Source organism: Wyeomyia smithii, chromosome 2 (assembly GCF_029784165.1).
Source record: "Wyeomyia smithii strain HCP4-BCI-WySm-NY-G18 chromosome 2, ASM2978416v1, whole genome shotgun sequence".
Classification (NCBI taxonomy): Eukaryota; Metazoa; Arthropoda; class Insecta; order Diptera; family Culicidae; genus Wyeomyia; species Wyeomyia smithii.
Window position 1 is genome coordinate 178,732,285 of NC_073695.1, and position 14,491 is coordinate 178,746,775.

Consider the following 14,491-nt stretch of genomic DNA (forward strand, 5'->3'; position numbering starts at 1 on the left):
TATGATAAATCGTTTGCGGTTCGTTATGTGGGTTTCCTGATTAATCGTTTCTAACTGATTTGAACGTTAAGTTTAATATCAAACACTTTTCACTATTCGTACTGTCATATTTCAGCAATAATATCTCGCAGGGTGTTCAATCTTTTCAATATAATTCTAAAGAGGCTAGTAGAACTGTTAGCATGGTTAAAAAATAAACGTTGAATCACCAATCAGTAGTTTTTCTGTAAGGCAGCGGCAAGAACATTATGTACAAAACTGTGAATTGCTACTGGCGTGCATTAAATCTTAATCTCATCACAAGATTCGAATGGGATAGTTTTTCTGTTATTGGCAATCTAATGTTTCTGTTATGTTTTAAATTACCATCATGGTCGTCTTTAATGTTTAACCTACTGTAAATCTCATTATTTCGGTGAAGAAAGTTACGAAGAGTTAAATTAAGCTTCTAAATTCAGTTGTTTAGGTTGCCTACTGAGTTCTAGTATCGACCAGCAAATTCTTGCTCTCGTCAATATGTGATCATTCTCGTCAACGGAAAAAAACGAAAAAAAAAAACTTGTGAAACCATCCTCGTTTTATCTACTTTAATGTATTTTTAGATATTAGGGAGTCCTTTGAGTTGAGGACTTGGAGCATTTCCCTCCTTGGGTCTGCGTCTATAATAGATTTATTTCAATTGTGAGTTATGATGATTTGAATATGTTTAAAAGATTCTGTCTAAAACATGTTTAAAAGATTTTTTTCTAAACCTAGTTTAGACTATGTCTCAATAATAATTTATCGATACATCATTTACATCAATACCAAATTATGCCTTTTTGAGATTTTACTCCACTCTGAACTATTCTAAAATTACTACAATGTTAGTTTTTATATCGTCATGAATCGGCTGTTCCTCTGTCCAAATTACGTTGAAGGCAGTTGGCAGGATGGTTTTACAAACAAATTAGTCTGCCAAAATTACAACCACTCTGAAGCAATAATCCATACCGAATCAATTTTTCATCAATTTCCAGCTACCCTAGTAAAACTACCGCCAACTCGCAAGATCACAATTATGAAAAATTTTCCGCCAAATCCTGTCATCCGTACGATAACGACCACCTATCCGTTCTGGTGTAAAGCCCAAGAATTTATTCGTCATTTTTTCAATTACACACATATCCATTTCGGATCAACCGCATCTGCTTGCTAGCAGCCGGGAAATGCTGTATCCTGTTTCCCAAAAAACCAGGGAAAATCGAGCGAAACAGACAAATGCCTTCCCACAATCTTTCCCACTCGAACGAATTACAGTCCCTAGCCAGTTGGCAGCGGTATCAGCCAGCAGCGGGACGGCTGCTGCCACAGAATAAGTCCAAATCCTCGCCAAGTGTGCGGCTTCTGCCATTCCTGCCGGTTCATAATCGGTAAACGATACGTGACTCTGAGGTATGTGAACAATTTTTATGACTATCCTTGCTCGCACGCAGATATACAAAGGGAACAGATCAGATCTGGCCGGCTGCTGTCTAGCTGTCGGGAACGGACCAAAACCAAAAGGATCTGCTGGTGAAATAATGTGCTGAAAAAGCGCGTTTTTCCGTATGCATATAAAATTTAATGGCATGCATAGATGCGTAACACACGTCGGAACGGTAGACCCGTTGTGGCCGCGAAGGTGGATGCGAAAATTGGGCTTCTGGATTTGAACCCCCGGTTGGTATGCAACTGGAGATTATATTCAGGTTTATGTTTTTAATGCTTTAATTTATATTCATCGCACCTTGGCCTCGACCGGCATGCGCATCGCTCGAAGCGGTATTTATCTGCAAACCGGCAAAGGGCTGAACCGTGCAGAAGTTTTCAATGATGTTGTTGATTTCGAAATTGAAAACGGTTCGATTCGAATTGAATGTTTCCGATATTTATTGCCTGGATAGCGCCGAGTGTCGTTTCGATTCTGAAAATTCTTTTGGCTGTGTGTGTTCGTTTATCGGTTCCAGGCGGAGAAAAAAGGCCATTTTTCTTGATTCAAAATACGGTAACTCAACCCCCGCTTGAATAAACAATGACAATCATTTTGGAGTTCACTATCCCTGCATCAATAGTTTTGTAGGCACAGAACGGATAGCATGGTTGAGGATCTTTTCAAAGTTATTATAAACCCTAGCCAAAAATCCTATACAATACTTTCCTAATTAGTACTCAAAAAAGAGTTTCTCACCAATTTATGTCTCAATCCTCAAACGCAATCAGAATCAACCCTGTTTTTTTACAAACAATCCTCCCTCATCTCACGAAAGTCGTTTACCCACTGTCCCCTGTCGAGGTAATCTCCCATCGGAAGCACCTACCCATCAGAGTCCACCACAAACCACAACCGACCAGGAAACGAACCATTTTGCACCTATAACGCGGTATGCGATTGTTGGTTGTTGCATACTCGGCTATGTTTATGTTCACCGAACTACGATTCGATTCCACAGTGGCTAAATTTTCAGCGGAAAAGTTTTATTGTTTCGGTTATCTTCTCTGCCACACGCCGTGACGCAACGCCAACACTCACACCCACAAAAACTGCTCTTTCCACGCCGAAGCAGTGGGAAGTGTGATCGCGTGGCCAGCTCTATTAGTGAGCCGTTCAACGGGAAGCATTTGGCCGATGATGGTCCAACAGACCAACCGTTCAGTAGTTGGTGAAACAAAAACAAAGATTTATTTACCTTTCACATTTCGGAACGCTGGCTGATGGTAGACAACGCGGGACCGTAGATTCAAACACGAAACCCCCTTCTGGAAATGGTCGACAAAGTCTCACCGGGTGACGCGCTAAAGGTTTGACTGAGTCGATATTTATGGTTTGATATTTACCAACAGCTTGTTTTTGTTTTGTCATTTGAAGAATGGAGGCTCACGGCAGGGAGACGACTCAAGTGGAGAAAAGTCAACAGGCTGTCTTGCAGGCTGCTACTCACGATGGCACACGGTCGTCTCGGCCACCGCCTCATACGGCACCGGTTCGGTTGCGCACAGAAGCGCACAGTAAGTGGTTTGTTTTTATATCTGCTCCTCAGACAGTACGACAACGGGAAAATCTATAACATCTGCTCTCTGCATCTCTTTATGCTGCTCAGCACACAATGCCACACTGATGATCATGGGAGTTTGCCTCCGGGTTTGCTGTACGCGAGCTGTACGGCCGTTCATTGAATTTCTGTCCTGATTACAGGTAAATTCTCCTACGCTTGGATGAGCTGCAAATTAGCAATGACCAGGATGGGATAATGCTGATGATGATTTAAGGAGTCCGATAGTCAATGCTAGAAGCAAAACAGGTTGTTTTGTAAACAAACAGTTGTTTTATTATTTCATCCACTCCCAAAAAAACATCAATCATATTTTGATTAAACTAAACTCTACCAACAAAGGTGCAGCAGGTATTCCTAAGCAGTGACCAATCACTCGCATCGCTTAAATAACGGCACACACGCAGCCGAGCTCTTAACTGTCTTCGTCGCTGATGCGACGTTGACGATGGTAAACATTCAAATTTATGCCACAACAAGCAGCACGACACCTTGACCGAAGAGAGTTACTGATTTGCCCGGCAGAGTGCACATCGGCATCCGCAGCCGCTTACCGTTTCTTGTTTGGTTCAATTTCTGCCCCGGGGCATATATGGTAGCGCTAGCAGCAATCGGAGGACACCTTTTCAGTGACTTACCTTTTCAAAGACCATTTCAACTAGAGTGCCTTTTATGCCAAAGATCGCAGGTAGCAAGCCAGCATGTGGCGAAAGCAGACTTTTTTTGCTCCTCTTTAGCAACTCGTGAGCCGGGCTTCTGCTCACTCTGAACCTAGTTCATGGCATTTGTTTTATTTGATTGTTTTATAATAATACCATACATTTTGTACCTCGGTTGCGGCACGTAAAATTTCGTACAAAAAAAAACAAACCTTATTATTACCTGGCTCCTATTGAAGTAAGGTTCAGTTACTTAGTGCCACTGGGAGGCATAGCTGTTGATGGAGGCTGCAGAATTGGGTGCCACAGATGGGGTAAGTTTATTTTACAATTAGCGGCACAGCTATTAGTGTGACGAAAACCTATTATTGTCACGCACGAGGTGTGCCACCATCATATTCGGAAGAATAATAATGCATCTGGAAATTAATGTTGTATAATCTGGGTTTTGAATAAACACGCCATAGGCAGTTTGCTTCGGTGAATTTTTAAATTATTTTGAATATTTAAACCAAACCTCCAACCTCTCAAGAGTTATATGTCCTTTAAATTTATAAGGAGATTGTTTTTAAAGGATCGGATGTTTGTATTCGTTTAATTATTTAGTAATTTTTACTCAGAACTTGTATTGCGTGTTCTGCCACAAACGGTGACATATCAACACTGTTTTAGACATTTCAAATTTTATTACATTAAATAGATGCAAATTTCTTTCGCAGTAAAGTGATTGCAACTGCAGGAAAATGTTGAACCTAATTGTTAATCTAGAACAAAATTAGCAGAATAAAACTTGAAATTATAAAACTTGAAACTATTAAGTAAAACGGGAAGGTGCAATGATGTTTGTGGGAATTTGCTTGTAATAGTAGTACATTCGTGATAAACCAAGGAGGGCGCTTTGAAATCGGTTTGAAAAGTTTGTTCTGAATCCCTAGAAGCATCTTCCTGGTTGTACAACAACGTCTCCAGATGATGACTGCATATAACACTGGTGGTATAAATATTTGCTTGTCAAGACAAAGTCAAGAATTTCTGTTGATAAGAGGGTATAAAACTTTTATATATTCACTACACTTTAATTGGATATTTCCGGTGTGCTCCTTGAAAGTAAGATTCTTATGATAAATTAGCCTGAAGTATTCAAGTTGGCCAGATAAGTCTTCATCTTAACATCGTGATTATTGGTGGGTTTGAGGAATGAAACTCTTGACCTAAAAATAAAAATAAAAATACGAAAATAAGGAATACGTTTAATTGTATTCTGATGCATTAGGAGAAATCTTCTATTTCTGCAAGTATAAAGAAATAGATTTAGACTTTTTTTTCGACTACATATAATACAAAGTCTTGTAAAAACAGACTGAAATCTTTCAGTTGGAGTCGAGATCCTATAGGCCAAGCGTTCCCATAATGGGGGTGCTACTTCCATTAGTGGTTGTACTGTTATAAAAGTCACATTTTATAAGGATTAACGACTATGCGGGCAAAGAAACCGATTGCAGTATATTCACCAAGTATTAATGATGAATCTGAGGTGAAAATAACATCTTCATATCATATAGTTACTCAAAAAAAATATTTTTAAAAATAGTTGCGAATGTTTCTCAAATTTCTTATGATTTTTAAGGCGAATTCCAATTTCCCGCAATGGTTTTACAAGTAGTTAAAAATAATTACTTTGATGATTCTCATGAATAAAATTCCCTATTTCCATTTATAGAGAGTATGTGAAAATATTTAGTTTTGTTTTTTTGCTGATTTTAGCTATGTGCCATTATAGGTACATACAAACACGCTTGTTCCAAATGTGTTCTAATGTTAGTAGCAGATTCGGCCGTAAACAAATTGTTAATAGTAAACTTTTCATTAATTTTCGGTATAATTACGGTAAAAAGACGTAAATTTCCTCATAAAAATGCATATGGTGGCTTCTAAATTCAGAACAGATTGGATTTTTCAGTGAAGTTTTCTGTTATTTTTTATCAATTGACAGAGATTGATTGGAATAAAATTAGTAGAAAACATAATGTTTCGGTGTCGCTTTTTTCTCCTCAAAAAATACTGTAAAATGCCTGTTTGATTGCAATTAAATCTACGTGGTTTTGAGTCCGAGGGTGCAAGTTGCATGGAGCCGATGTACTATTTGAATATTGCTGCAACGTAAATATACTTTCAATCCGTTAGGAATACCATCTTCACCATAGTATCTTGCTTTCTGTTGAGAAGATAGTTTTATATGAAAACAAGCTTGTGCAATTTAGTATACACCCATTATAGCAACCCGATGATACTATTAGGTATAGGAACCATGCCTCCACTATAGGAACATAGTCATTATTACAAAATTCCCATTTCCTTCAAATTTATGTATTCTCAATGTTAAAAAAAAGTTTACTATTGAAAAAAAAAAAGATATTTATATTTATATTTATATTTATTGAATTAATTTCAACCGACTCAAGGTCTAAATGAAACATTAAAGCCATGTGGTTGGGAAAAGCCACCTTGAGTAGAAATTGATCCATCCTCAAAGTGGCATAAAAACCCAGCATCTTTTCCAAAAAACATATAGATAACATAATAAAAATAAAATACAAACACAAAATACACTATTCACATTAAAAGGTTCAAATCCTGACGATGGTTATAAACTCTGGCCATGTGTCGTACTGGTTCATGCGAGCCGTAGTTAGTACGGTGAGTCCCAAAACGCAGCAGCTGTTGATGTCGTTGAGGTCGGGCTGGACAGTGCAAGCTAAGCGACGAAAGTATTTCAGGGCAGTCATAAACACCCAGCAGGATTTTGTGGGCCATATTAGCGATGAGATCCTGCCGTCGTTGAAAGAGCGGTGTGAGACCAACTAATGAACAGAGTTCCTCATACGGTGGCAAGTTATCTGGATTCCTCCACGGTAACGAACGACAAATACGACGGACGAAGCGTTTTTGAATGCACTCAATGCGATTGGACCAAAATTCGAAGTGTGGATCCCAAACAACACAGCTGGTTTCCAATATGAGTCGCACCAGTGAGCAGAAGAGAGTGCGCCATGTACCTGGATCTTGAAATTCTTTTCCAATTTTTAGGATGAGTTCTAACTGTCGATTACCTTTATTAATGATCATTTCATAATTTTTTTTTATTTATTTATTTATTTGTACAATTACATTCATCTGACAAAGATAAGTCTTAATGAATAATAAAAAAAAAACAGCAAAAACTTCACAATCTTCTATGAGCATCAAGTAGCCGGTGACGGAACGTATTCATTGGTAAGTCGAAGTCAAAAAACTCGAAAACATTATTAAAACGGTGGCAAATAACACGAATTGGATCATGGCAACCATATAGTCGATTCCGTGGTTCCAGATATAAGAAACTCCTTTGGCGCAGCGGTCTTTCAGGGGTGTATATGTTTAGTTGAGCCAATATAGCTGGACAGTCGATGTAGCCAGTCAGTAGTTTAGCAGCGAACACAGCTTGGTCTATTTGACGGCGAACCTCAAGTGGTTGAATACCAAGCAGACGACAACGGTCCTCGTATGATGGCAGGTTCAGTGGATCTTGCCATGGGAGATAACGAAGAGCATAGCGTACGAATTTTTTCTGAACCATTTCCATTCTGTAGGACCAGTTTGCATGATATGGGCTCCAGATTACAGAATTAGACTCGAGAATCGATCGCACTAGGGCACAGTAAAGTGCTTTGAAACATAATGGGTCACGGAATTCATCGGCAATCTTGAAAATGAACCCCAATCGACGGTTTGCTTTGGCGATAATGTTGTTATAATGGTTCTTGAATGTCAGCTCGCTATCTAAGTACACTCCAAGATCTTTCACGCACTGTACACGGAGAAGATGTTGTGACGATATGGTATAATCGTATTCGATAGGGACACGCTTTCTATTGAATGAAATTATAATGCATTTTCCAACACTCAATGTTAAGCAGTTTGTTGCACACCAGTTCACGAACGTATTTAGATGCTCCTGTAGCGCGACACAATCTCGTTGGCTATGTATAATTTTGAATATTTTTGTATCATCCGCATAAAACAGTCGACATCCGGGTGGTAACAAGAGAGAAGCGTCGTTTATAAAAATAGCGAAGAGTAGCGGGCCCAAGTTACTACCTTGAGGAACTCCTGAAACGTTTGAAAAACACCTCGAAACAGCTGAACCTATTTTCACGCATACACTTCGACTAGTCAAGTAAGATTTGAACCAGCGTACGGATTCTGATTGGACACCGAGTCGTTCAAGTTTACTAAGCAATATCTCGTGGTCTACCCGATCAAACGCTGCTTTCAGATCCAGGTAAATTGCATCGGTTTGTAAGCTAGAATCCATGCTTTGCAAACAGCGAGAAACAAACTGCATCAGATTAGTGGCTACAGATCGTCGAGGGAAAAACCCGTGCTGGTCGGCGTCAATATAGTGTTTAGAGCTGGCAAACAAAGCGTCATTTATAATAATCTCAAACAACTTTGAGCAAGCACACAGAGATGTGATCCCTCGGTAATTGGAAATGTCACGTTTGTTTCCTTTTTTGTAGACGGGAAAAAGATATGAAAATTTCCATCGGTCAGGGAATGTACACTGCTGCACGGACAAATTGAAGAGCATCGCGATCGGAGTACTAAGAACTTCTCCACATCGCTTCAAAACCGCCGAAGGGATACCATCCGGACCAACAGCGTATGAACTTTTGAGCTTATTCAAGGCAGCGACTACATCATCTGGACTGATGTGAGGTAATCTGAATGATAATACATCGCGTGGTACTACGTTACTGGCTTCACGAACTTGTTCGGGGGACGCCACCGATTCATTAAAAATTTGCTGAAATTGCTCGGCAAACAGGTTGCATTTTTCATTTTCATTGTTAGCTACATTGTTGCCCAGGAACATAGAAGTAGGCAAACCCCTTTCCTTGCGTTTTGTATTCACAAATGACCAGAATTGTTTCGGGTGTACGCGAAGATTGCTTTGTATGCGCCTTACATACCTATTATACAAATAGCGGTTGTAGTTTCGATATTGACAGCTGGCAGTGGTGAACTGATTTCTGTTATAAGCAGAGCGATAACAACAATATTTCCGCAGCGCAGCTGATCGCAATCGCCTAAGCGTGCGTAGTCGTGGATTCGACCATGGTGGCTTTCGTGGCGGTTCAAAGGATGGCACTGTTTGGGCGAGCACACTTTCCAGCGTACTACTGAAAGAATTAACTGCATTGTCGATACTAATGGATGGTTCCAATACAGCATTCCAGTTTATCTCCGCAAGAGCCGCAGTAAGTGTGGCGTAGTCAGCACGTCGAAAATTCAAAGCCCTAAGTTCCGAAGGCTCGTCGTACACTATTGTCGAGGAGAGGTTTAACGAGAGAACGATAGCAGGATGAACAGCTTCAAGCTCGACCAGCGGCTCGTGTGCAGCAGATACAGATCAAATTGGCAAAGTTTCATCATTTACCCATACAAGATCCAGCAAACGTTCGTTATCAATCAAAATATTGTTGACTTGTGTCAGACCATGCCAGTAGAGTCCATCGAGAAGAGAACAGCAATAAGCGGGCATATTAGAATGCAGCGTGTCCACTGAAGGGTGACCATTGTCCGAGATAAACCAACGCAAACCAGATTGGTTGTAGTCTCCAAAAAGTAAAGCAGGAGTTTTAAGTTGCAAGCGGGATAGTACCATGCCTATCGAGTCAATGTGCTGTTGAATCACCTGAGAATCGGACTTTCGATCAGGGGGTATGTATACGACACCAATACTAATGTCGCTATTTGCCGTTTCCACTATCACCCACAACTGCTCGACAGTGTTGAAAACAGGTGCAGGATCGATGCGACAACTCAACTTCACTGAAACAGCTATTAAGACACCTCCGCCTCGCGTCTTTTGGCTGTTCAGATGAGATCGGTCGTTCCGGAAAACTGTGTAGCGGTTCCCAAAAAGTTGCGCTGAGAAGATACGGTCATCGAGCCATGTTTCGGTAAGCACAATTAAATCATAATCTCCTTCAGAAACTGCTAGGAAAAATGAGTCGATTTTGGTGCGCAGCCCACGCACATTGTGGTAATAGATCCGCATATCAGCTACACGAGGAACAGATTCATGGACCAACGCACTGGAACGTGAAAAAGCATGAGGAACCGGAAGCTCAGATGTACAGTTATACTTGCCTGGCGATGCAGGCTGGAAGACCCCGTCTCCGTCACCGAACACAGGACCGGGACAATGTCGAGGATGAAAATCAGTAGGCAGCGCGACTGTGTCGATCGGATAAGGGGCTTCCATAATGCCTGTTAAAGGGTGTCCCGGGTCCAACAAGTTGATAGTAGCATTTGAAGAGGATGTCAGCAGGCTAGAAACGCGTTACGTTACGTTGTCGAAACGTAAGCTGATCATCCAAAACAACACCGAGGTCAGTAATAACAGTATTACGTTGCAAGGGCTGATCATATATACAGTAGTCATGCATAACTGTATTTTTTTTTCCGAGAGAAGCTGATGACTGTACATTTTGGAATGCTAATGGCCATGTTGTTGCAACCACACCACTCTGCAAATAGATTAACTAGTTGTTGTAGTCTCTGGCAGTCATTGTCGTTGCGAATAATCATGTAGATTTTCGCATCATCTGCATAAAATAATCTTGTTCCGGTTGGTAATAGAAGAGATAAGTCATTTACAAATAGTGAAAACAGCAGAGGTCCTAAAACGCTACCCTGAGGTACTCCTGAATTATTCTGGAACCAATAAGATGTTGACGATCCTAATTTTACTGCCATTCTCAATGTTGTAGATATGAGGAAAGCCATGCTATCAAATTTACCGATACACCGAGTTTAGCTAGCAGAATTTCATGGTCGACACGGTCAAAAGCAGCCTTCAGATCAATATAAATGGCATCAACTTGATCACGTTGATCCATGGTTCGCAGGCATAGCGAGGTGAATTCCAGAAAATTTGTAGAGACTGATCTACCGGGGAAAAATCCATGTTGTGAGGTTGAAATATAATTTTTTACGCGAAAGAAAAGATGTTTGTACACAATAGCTTCCAGTTCTTTCGAGCAGGCACACAAAGAAGTTATTCCACGATAGTTTTCTACGTTACGCTTATCGCCTTTTTTGAAAACAGGGAACATGAAGGATGATTTCCAACTTCGAGGAAATTGCTGACATCGCATAGAGAGATTAAATAACGAAGTAATAGGCGATTTCAAAGACTCGCAACATTTTTTCAGTAAGACTGTTGGCATGCCGTCCGGCCCAGCGCTGTACGATTGTTTAATTTTACAGATGGCATCGGTAACTTCAATTTCAGTGATTGTGAATGTTGGAGCTGTAACCACATCGCGCGGAACGAATCGTAATGCCTCTGCAATATTGTCAGTACTAGCACACTCAAGGTTAAAAACGCTCGAGAAATGTTTAGCAAATAAATCGCATTTACAGCTCAGAGTTGTCGCCTCCTCGCCAAGCAAATACACGCTCGAAGGTAAACCGTCTTCCTTGCGTTTCTTGTTTACAAATTTCCAAAAGTTTTTTGGCTTAAGACACAAACTGCGCTCTGTTTTTCTCACGTAATTCAGGTAGAGTCTTTCGTTGAGGATTTTATAATTTCGACTGGCTGTAGTAAACGTATTCGATAAATTTGAGTTCTACTCCTGTATTGCTACATGGACATTATGATAAATTCAGTTTGAATTTGATTGTTTTCTTCGATTGCGATGACTAAATACGCCACTATTGGTACCCTTACCCTACTGGCCTAACAATCCAATCGTTGTAGGTTCGAGTCTCGGCTCGGGAGAGACTGTTAGTGTCAGTAGGATCGTAGCGCTAGTCCTGCTACTGTCCGGAACATTAAACAGTTGACTGCGAACTCTGTGCACAATAAACAAAAGGTCAAGTTCCCTATCGGAATGTAGCACCAAGCCTTTGCTCACTTGTAAAAACAGAGATCTATCCCACCTTGGTGCTGAATCAGAGAGATAAAAAATAAAAATATTGTACAAGGTAAAGCCCAAGATACTTCCTTTGGGTACACTAGCTCTAACAGGCAATAAATCTGATTAACCAGAGTGCGTTTAGTCAAGTAACTTTGTATCATTTTTGTGATGTAAAGAGGAAAACTGAAATTTGACATTTTATCTGTTTAGCCTTTATGCCAAACACTGTCGAATGCCTTTTCTACGTGTACAAGAGCAGCTCAGGTAGACTAGCCATAGGATTTCTTAGTTCGAATCATATTAGTTAAGCCGTTGAGAGCAAAAGTGGTACATGTGCCATTAAGTAAACTTTCCAGGAGACGCGATAAACGAAAACACTCCAATAGTAAATTATTTTCAACAATTTTTTCCAACATAACTGCACTAAATCATTGCTGGAAAAGTTTCAAAAGACGGTAAAAGAAAACATAACGAGTTCTGGTTGAGAAACTTACACAAACTTCAATGGAAAAACATGTACCACTTTTGTTCTATGGGAAAAAAATAATGACAACCAGGAAACGTTAAGAGCAAAAATGGATGCATTATAATTCGCCAATCTGAGAATCAAATGTCCATGGCGAAAACTGAACATACTATTAAGAATTATTGTTTAAAAAAATGCTTATAGATGAGAGTAAACTAATACCTCGATAACTTGATGCTTCAATTGAATACTTTTAGGGTTTCAAAACTAGAGTGATTCTGCAAACATGATTTAGCGAATCCCATCATCTCCTTTCATGCTTTAATGTTTCATGTGTTGTTCATTCACAAGAAAAATGAGGTCACCATCATTGAGGACTGGAATGGATTTTGAAGGATTCTTAGGAGCCTTCTAAAACGACTTGAAGGGTTTTAAACATACTTTTCTGACACTCATTTTGACAACACATCAAAGTTGCGCAAGAGAGTAAAGCTATGTTTGATTAACTACTTCCACAGTTAATACATTTTTCAATCGTCTATCCCACATTTGCTGCTTTAAATAGGAATTTAAACATAACTTCAAAAACAGTGTCAAGAGATCTATATATTAACACCTCCGTATATCCTTCAAACATATGAGAAGTTTAATTTCATTGTCAAAAGTTGGTGTATTGAATTTCACTCGAGCCATAGGAGCCGATATGTTATGGGCATCAAACTGTTCATATCATCTAATCTAAAACGGATTTGTTAGTAGGTATCAAATTGATTGTTGATGGATTCCTAACAGAAGAAAACATTGAAGACCATTAGGAACCATTCATTAATGATGTCACGCGTTTAGGGGGGGAGGGGATTTCAATTATTGTGACATTTTGTGACATGTGTGGGAGGGGGGATTAGCTTGAATGTGACATCACATTTTAACTAAAAAAAAATAAATAAAAAAGTCACATACCTAACCACAGAGATCAACTCAGAACTATTTATAATATTTGCATCATTCATTTATAGTTCTACGATCCCTTTTTGTGCCTAAGATTTGCTGAAAATAAAATAAATGACAATTTTTTTCTCGATAAAAAAGCATAATGTTCTTTAATTCTGTTTTACCGTGCATGTTCATTTATGAATGCCAGTGCAATTTCAATAATTTTCAGTGTCTCTCAATCCGATCAATACGAAAATTGTGACAGAACATAAATAAAAATGCTTGGTTATTGTAACATGTGGAGAAGATTTGCCATTTAGTTTCAGTTTTTCTTTCAGTAAAATCATTCTTATTAAGAAAAAATACATTCTAAACAAATTTCTCGATTTTCAATCAATTATCACCAAAAAAGGTGGAGGGGGATATAAAAACGTGATGTAATTAGGGGGAGGGGGGGTGAAGGAAGTGGTGATAACTTGTGACAAGGGGGACGGGGGGAGATCATTTTTCCCCAATTTTGCGTGACATCATTAATGGATCGTCTCTTAGGAAATAAAGCTGAATAGCCGTACGATCGTTGAATAAAATTTTTGCTTTGGAATTGTTCTAAGCATTACTCCAAAAACGATGTTTTGCATTGAGAACAATGGTGATTAAACATTTAGGTTTATTTTTCGCCAGTTTTTGTAAACTACCCTTGAACTGGTTTTTCTGCTAACCAGTGCATTGAGAAGGTAAATACACTGCGGCTGTTAATAAAATGCCAATATCTGTTTCAATTTCAATTACCAAACTTCCAAAAAATTCCGTTTCATGTTTTATTTGACGGTAGATAACTGTTGCAATTCCGCCTCCGGCAACATCAATTCTGTTAAAAACCTATAAACCACATAAGTTGGGTCCCGTTTGAGTTAAATATTTGACTTTAAAAGTGTTTCAGTCCCAACTGCAGCATGCACGTCATTGACTGATAAAAAATTGAAAAATTCTTTCACTTCTGAAGAACGAGCATTCCAGTTTAAGAAATCGACAGCAATATTTAATGTCATTACTAAATTTCAATTTTATAAAAATTTTGGTTGTAAATTTCATACCTACTTGAACTGCCTCGTACATCGAATTACAATTCAACAAAGCACCACGGATTTTTCGAGGTAATCCATCTTTTCAGGAGTGAGAGTATCCAAATCATAACTGGCTGATCTTTATGCACCAAACACGAAAGACTTGTGGCTGTTTGAACTTGAAATATTTCCTGAAAGTATTATATGAACAACCTGGTGATGCCTGGACAGGAATATAAAATTCAAATTTTTCATTCTGATCCAGTTAAAATGTAGGTACCAAATTATTTTTCTTTCCTGGATTACAATATTTTAAATTATTCATTTC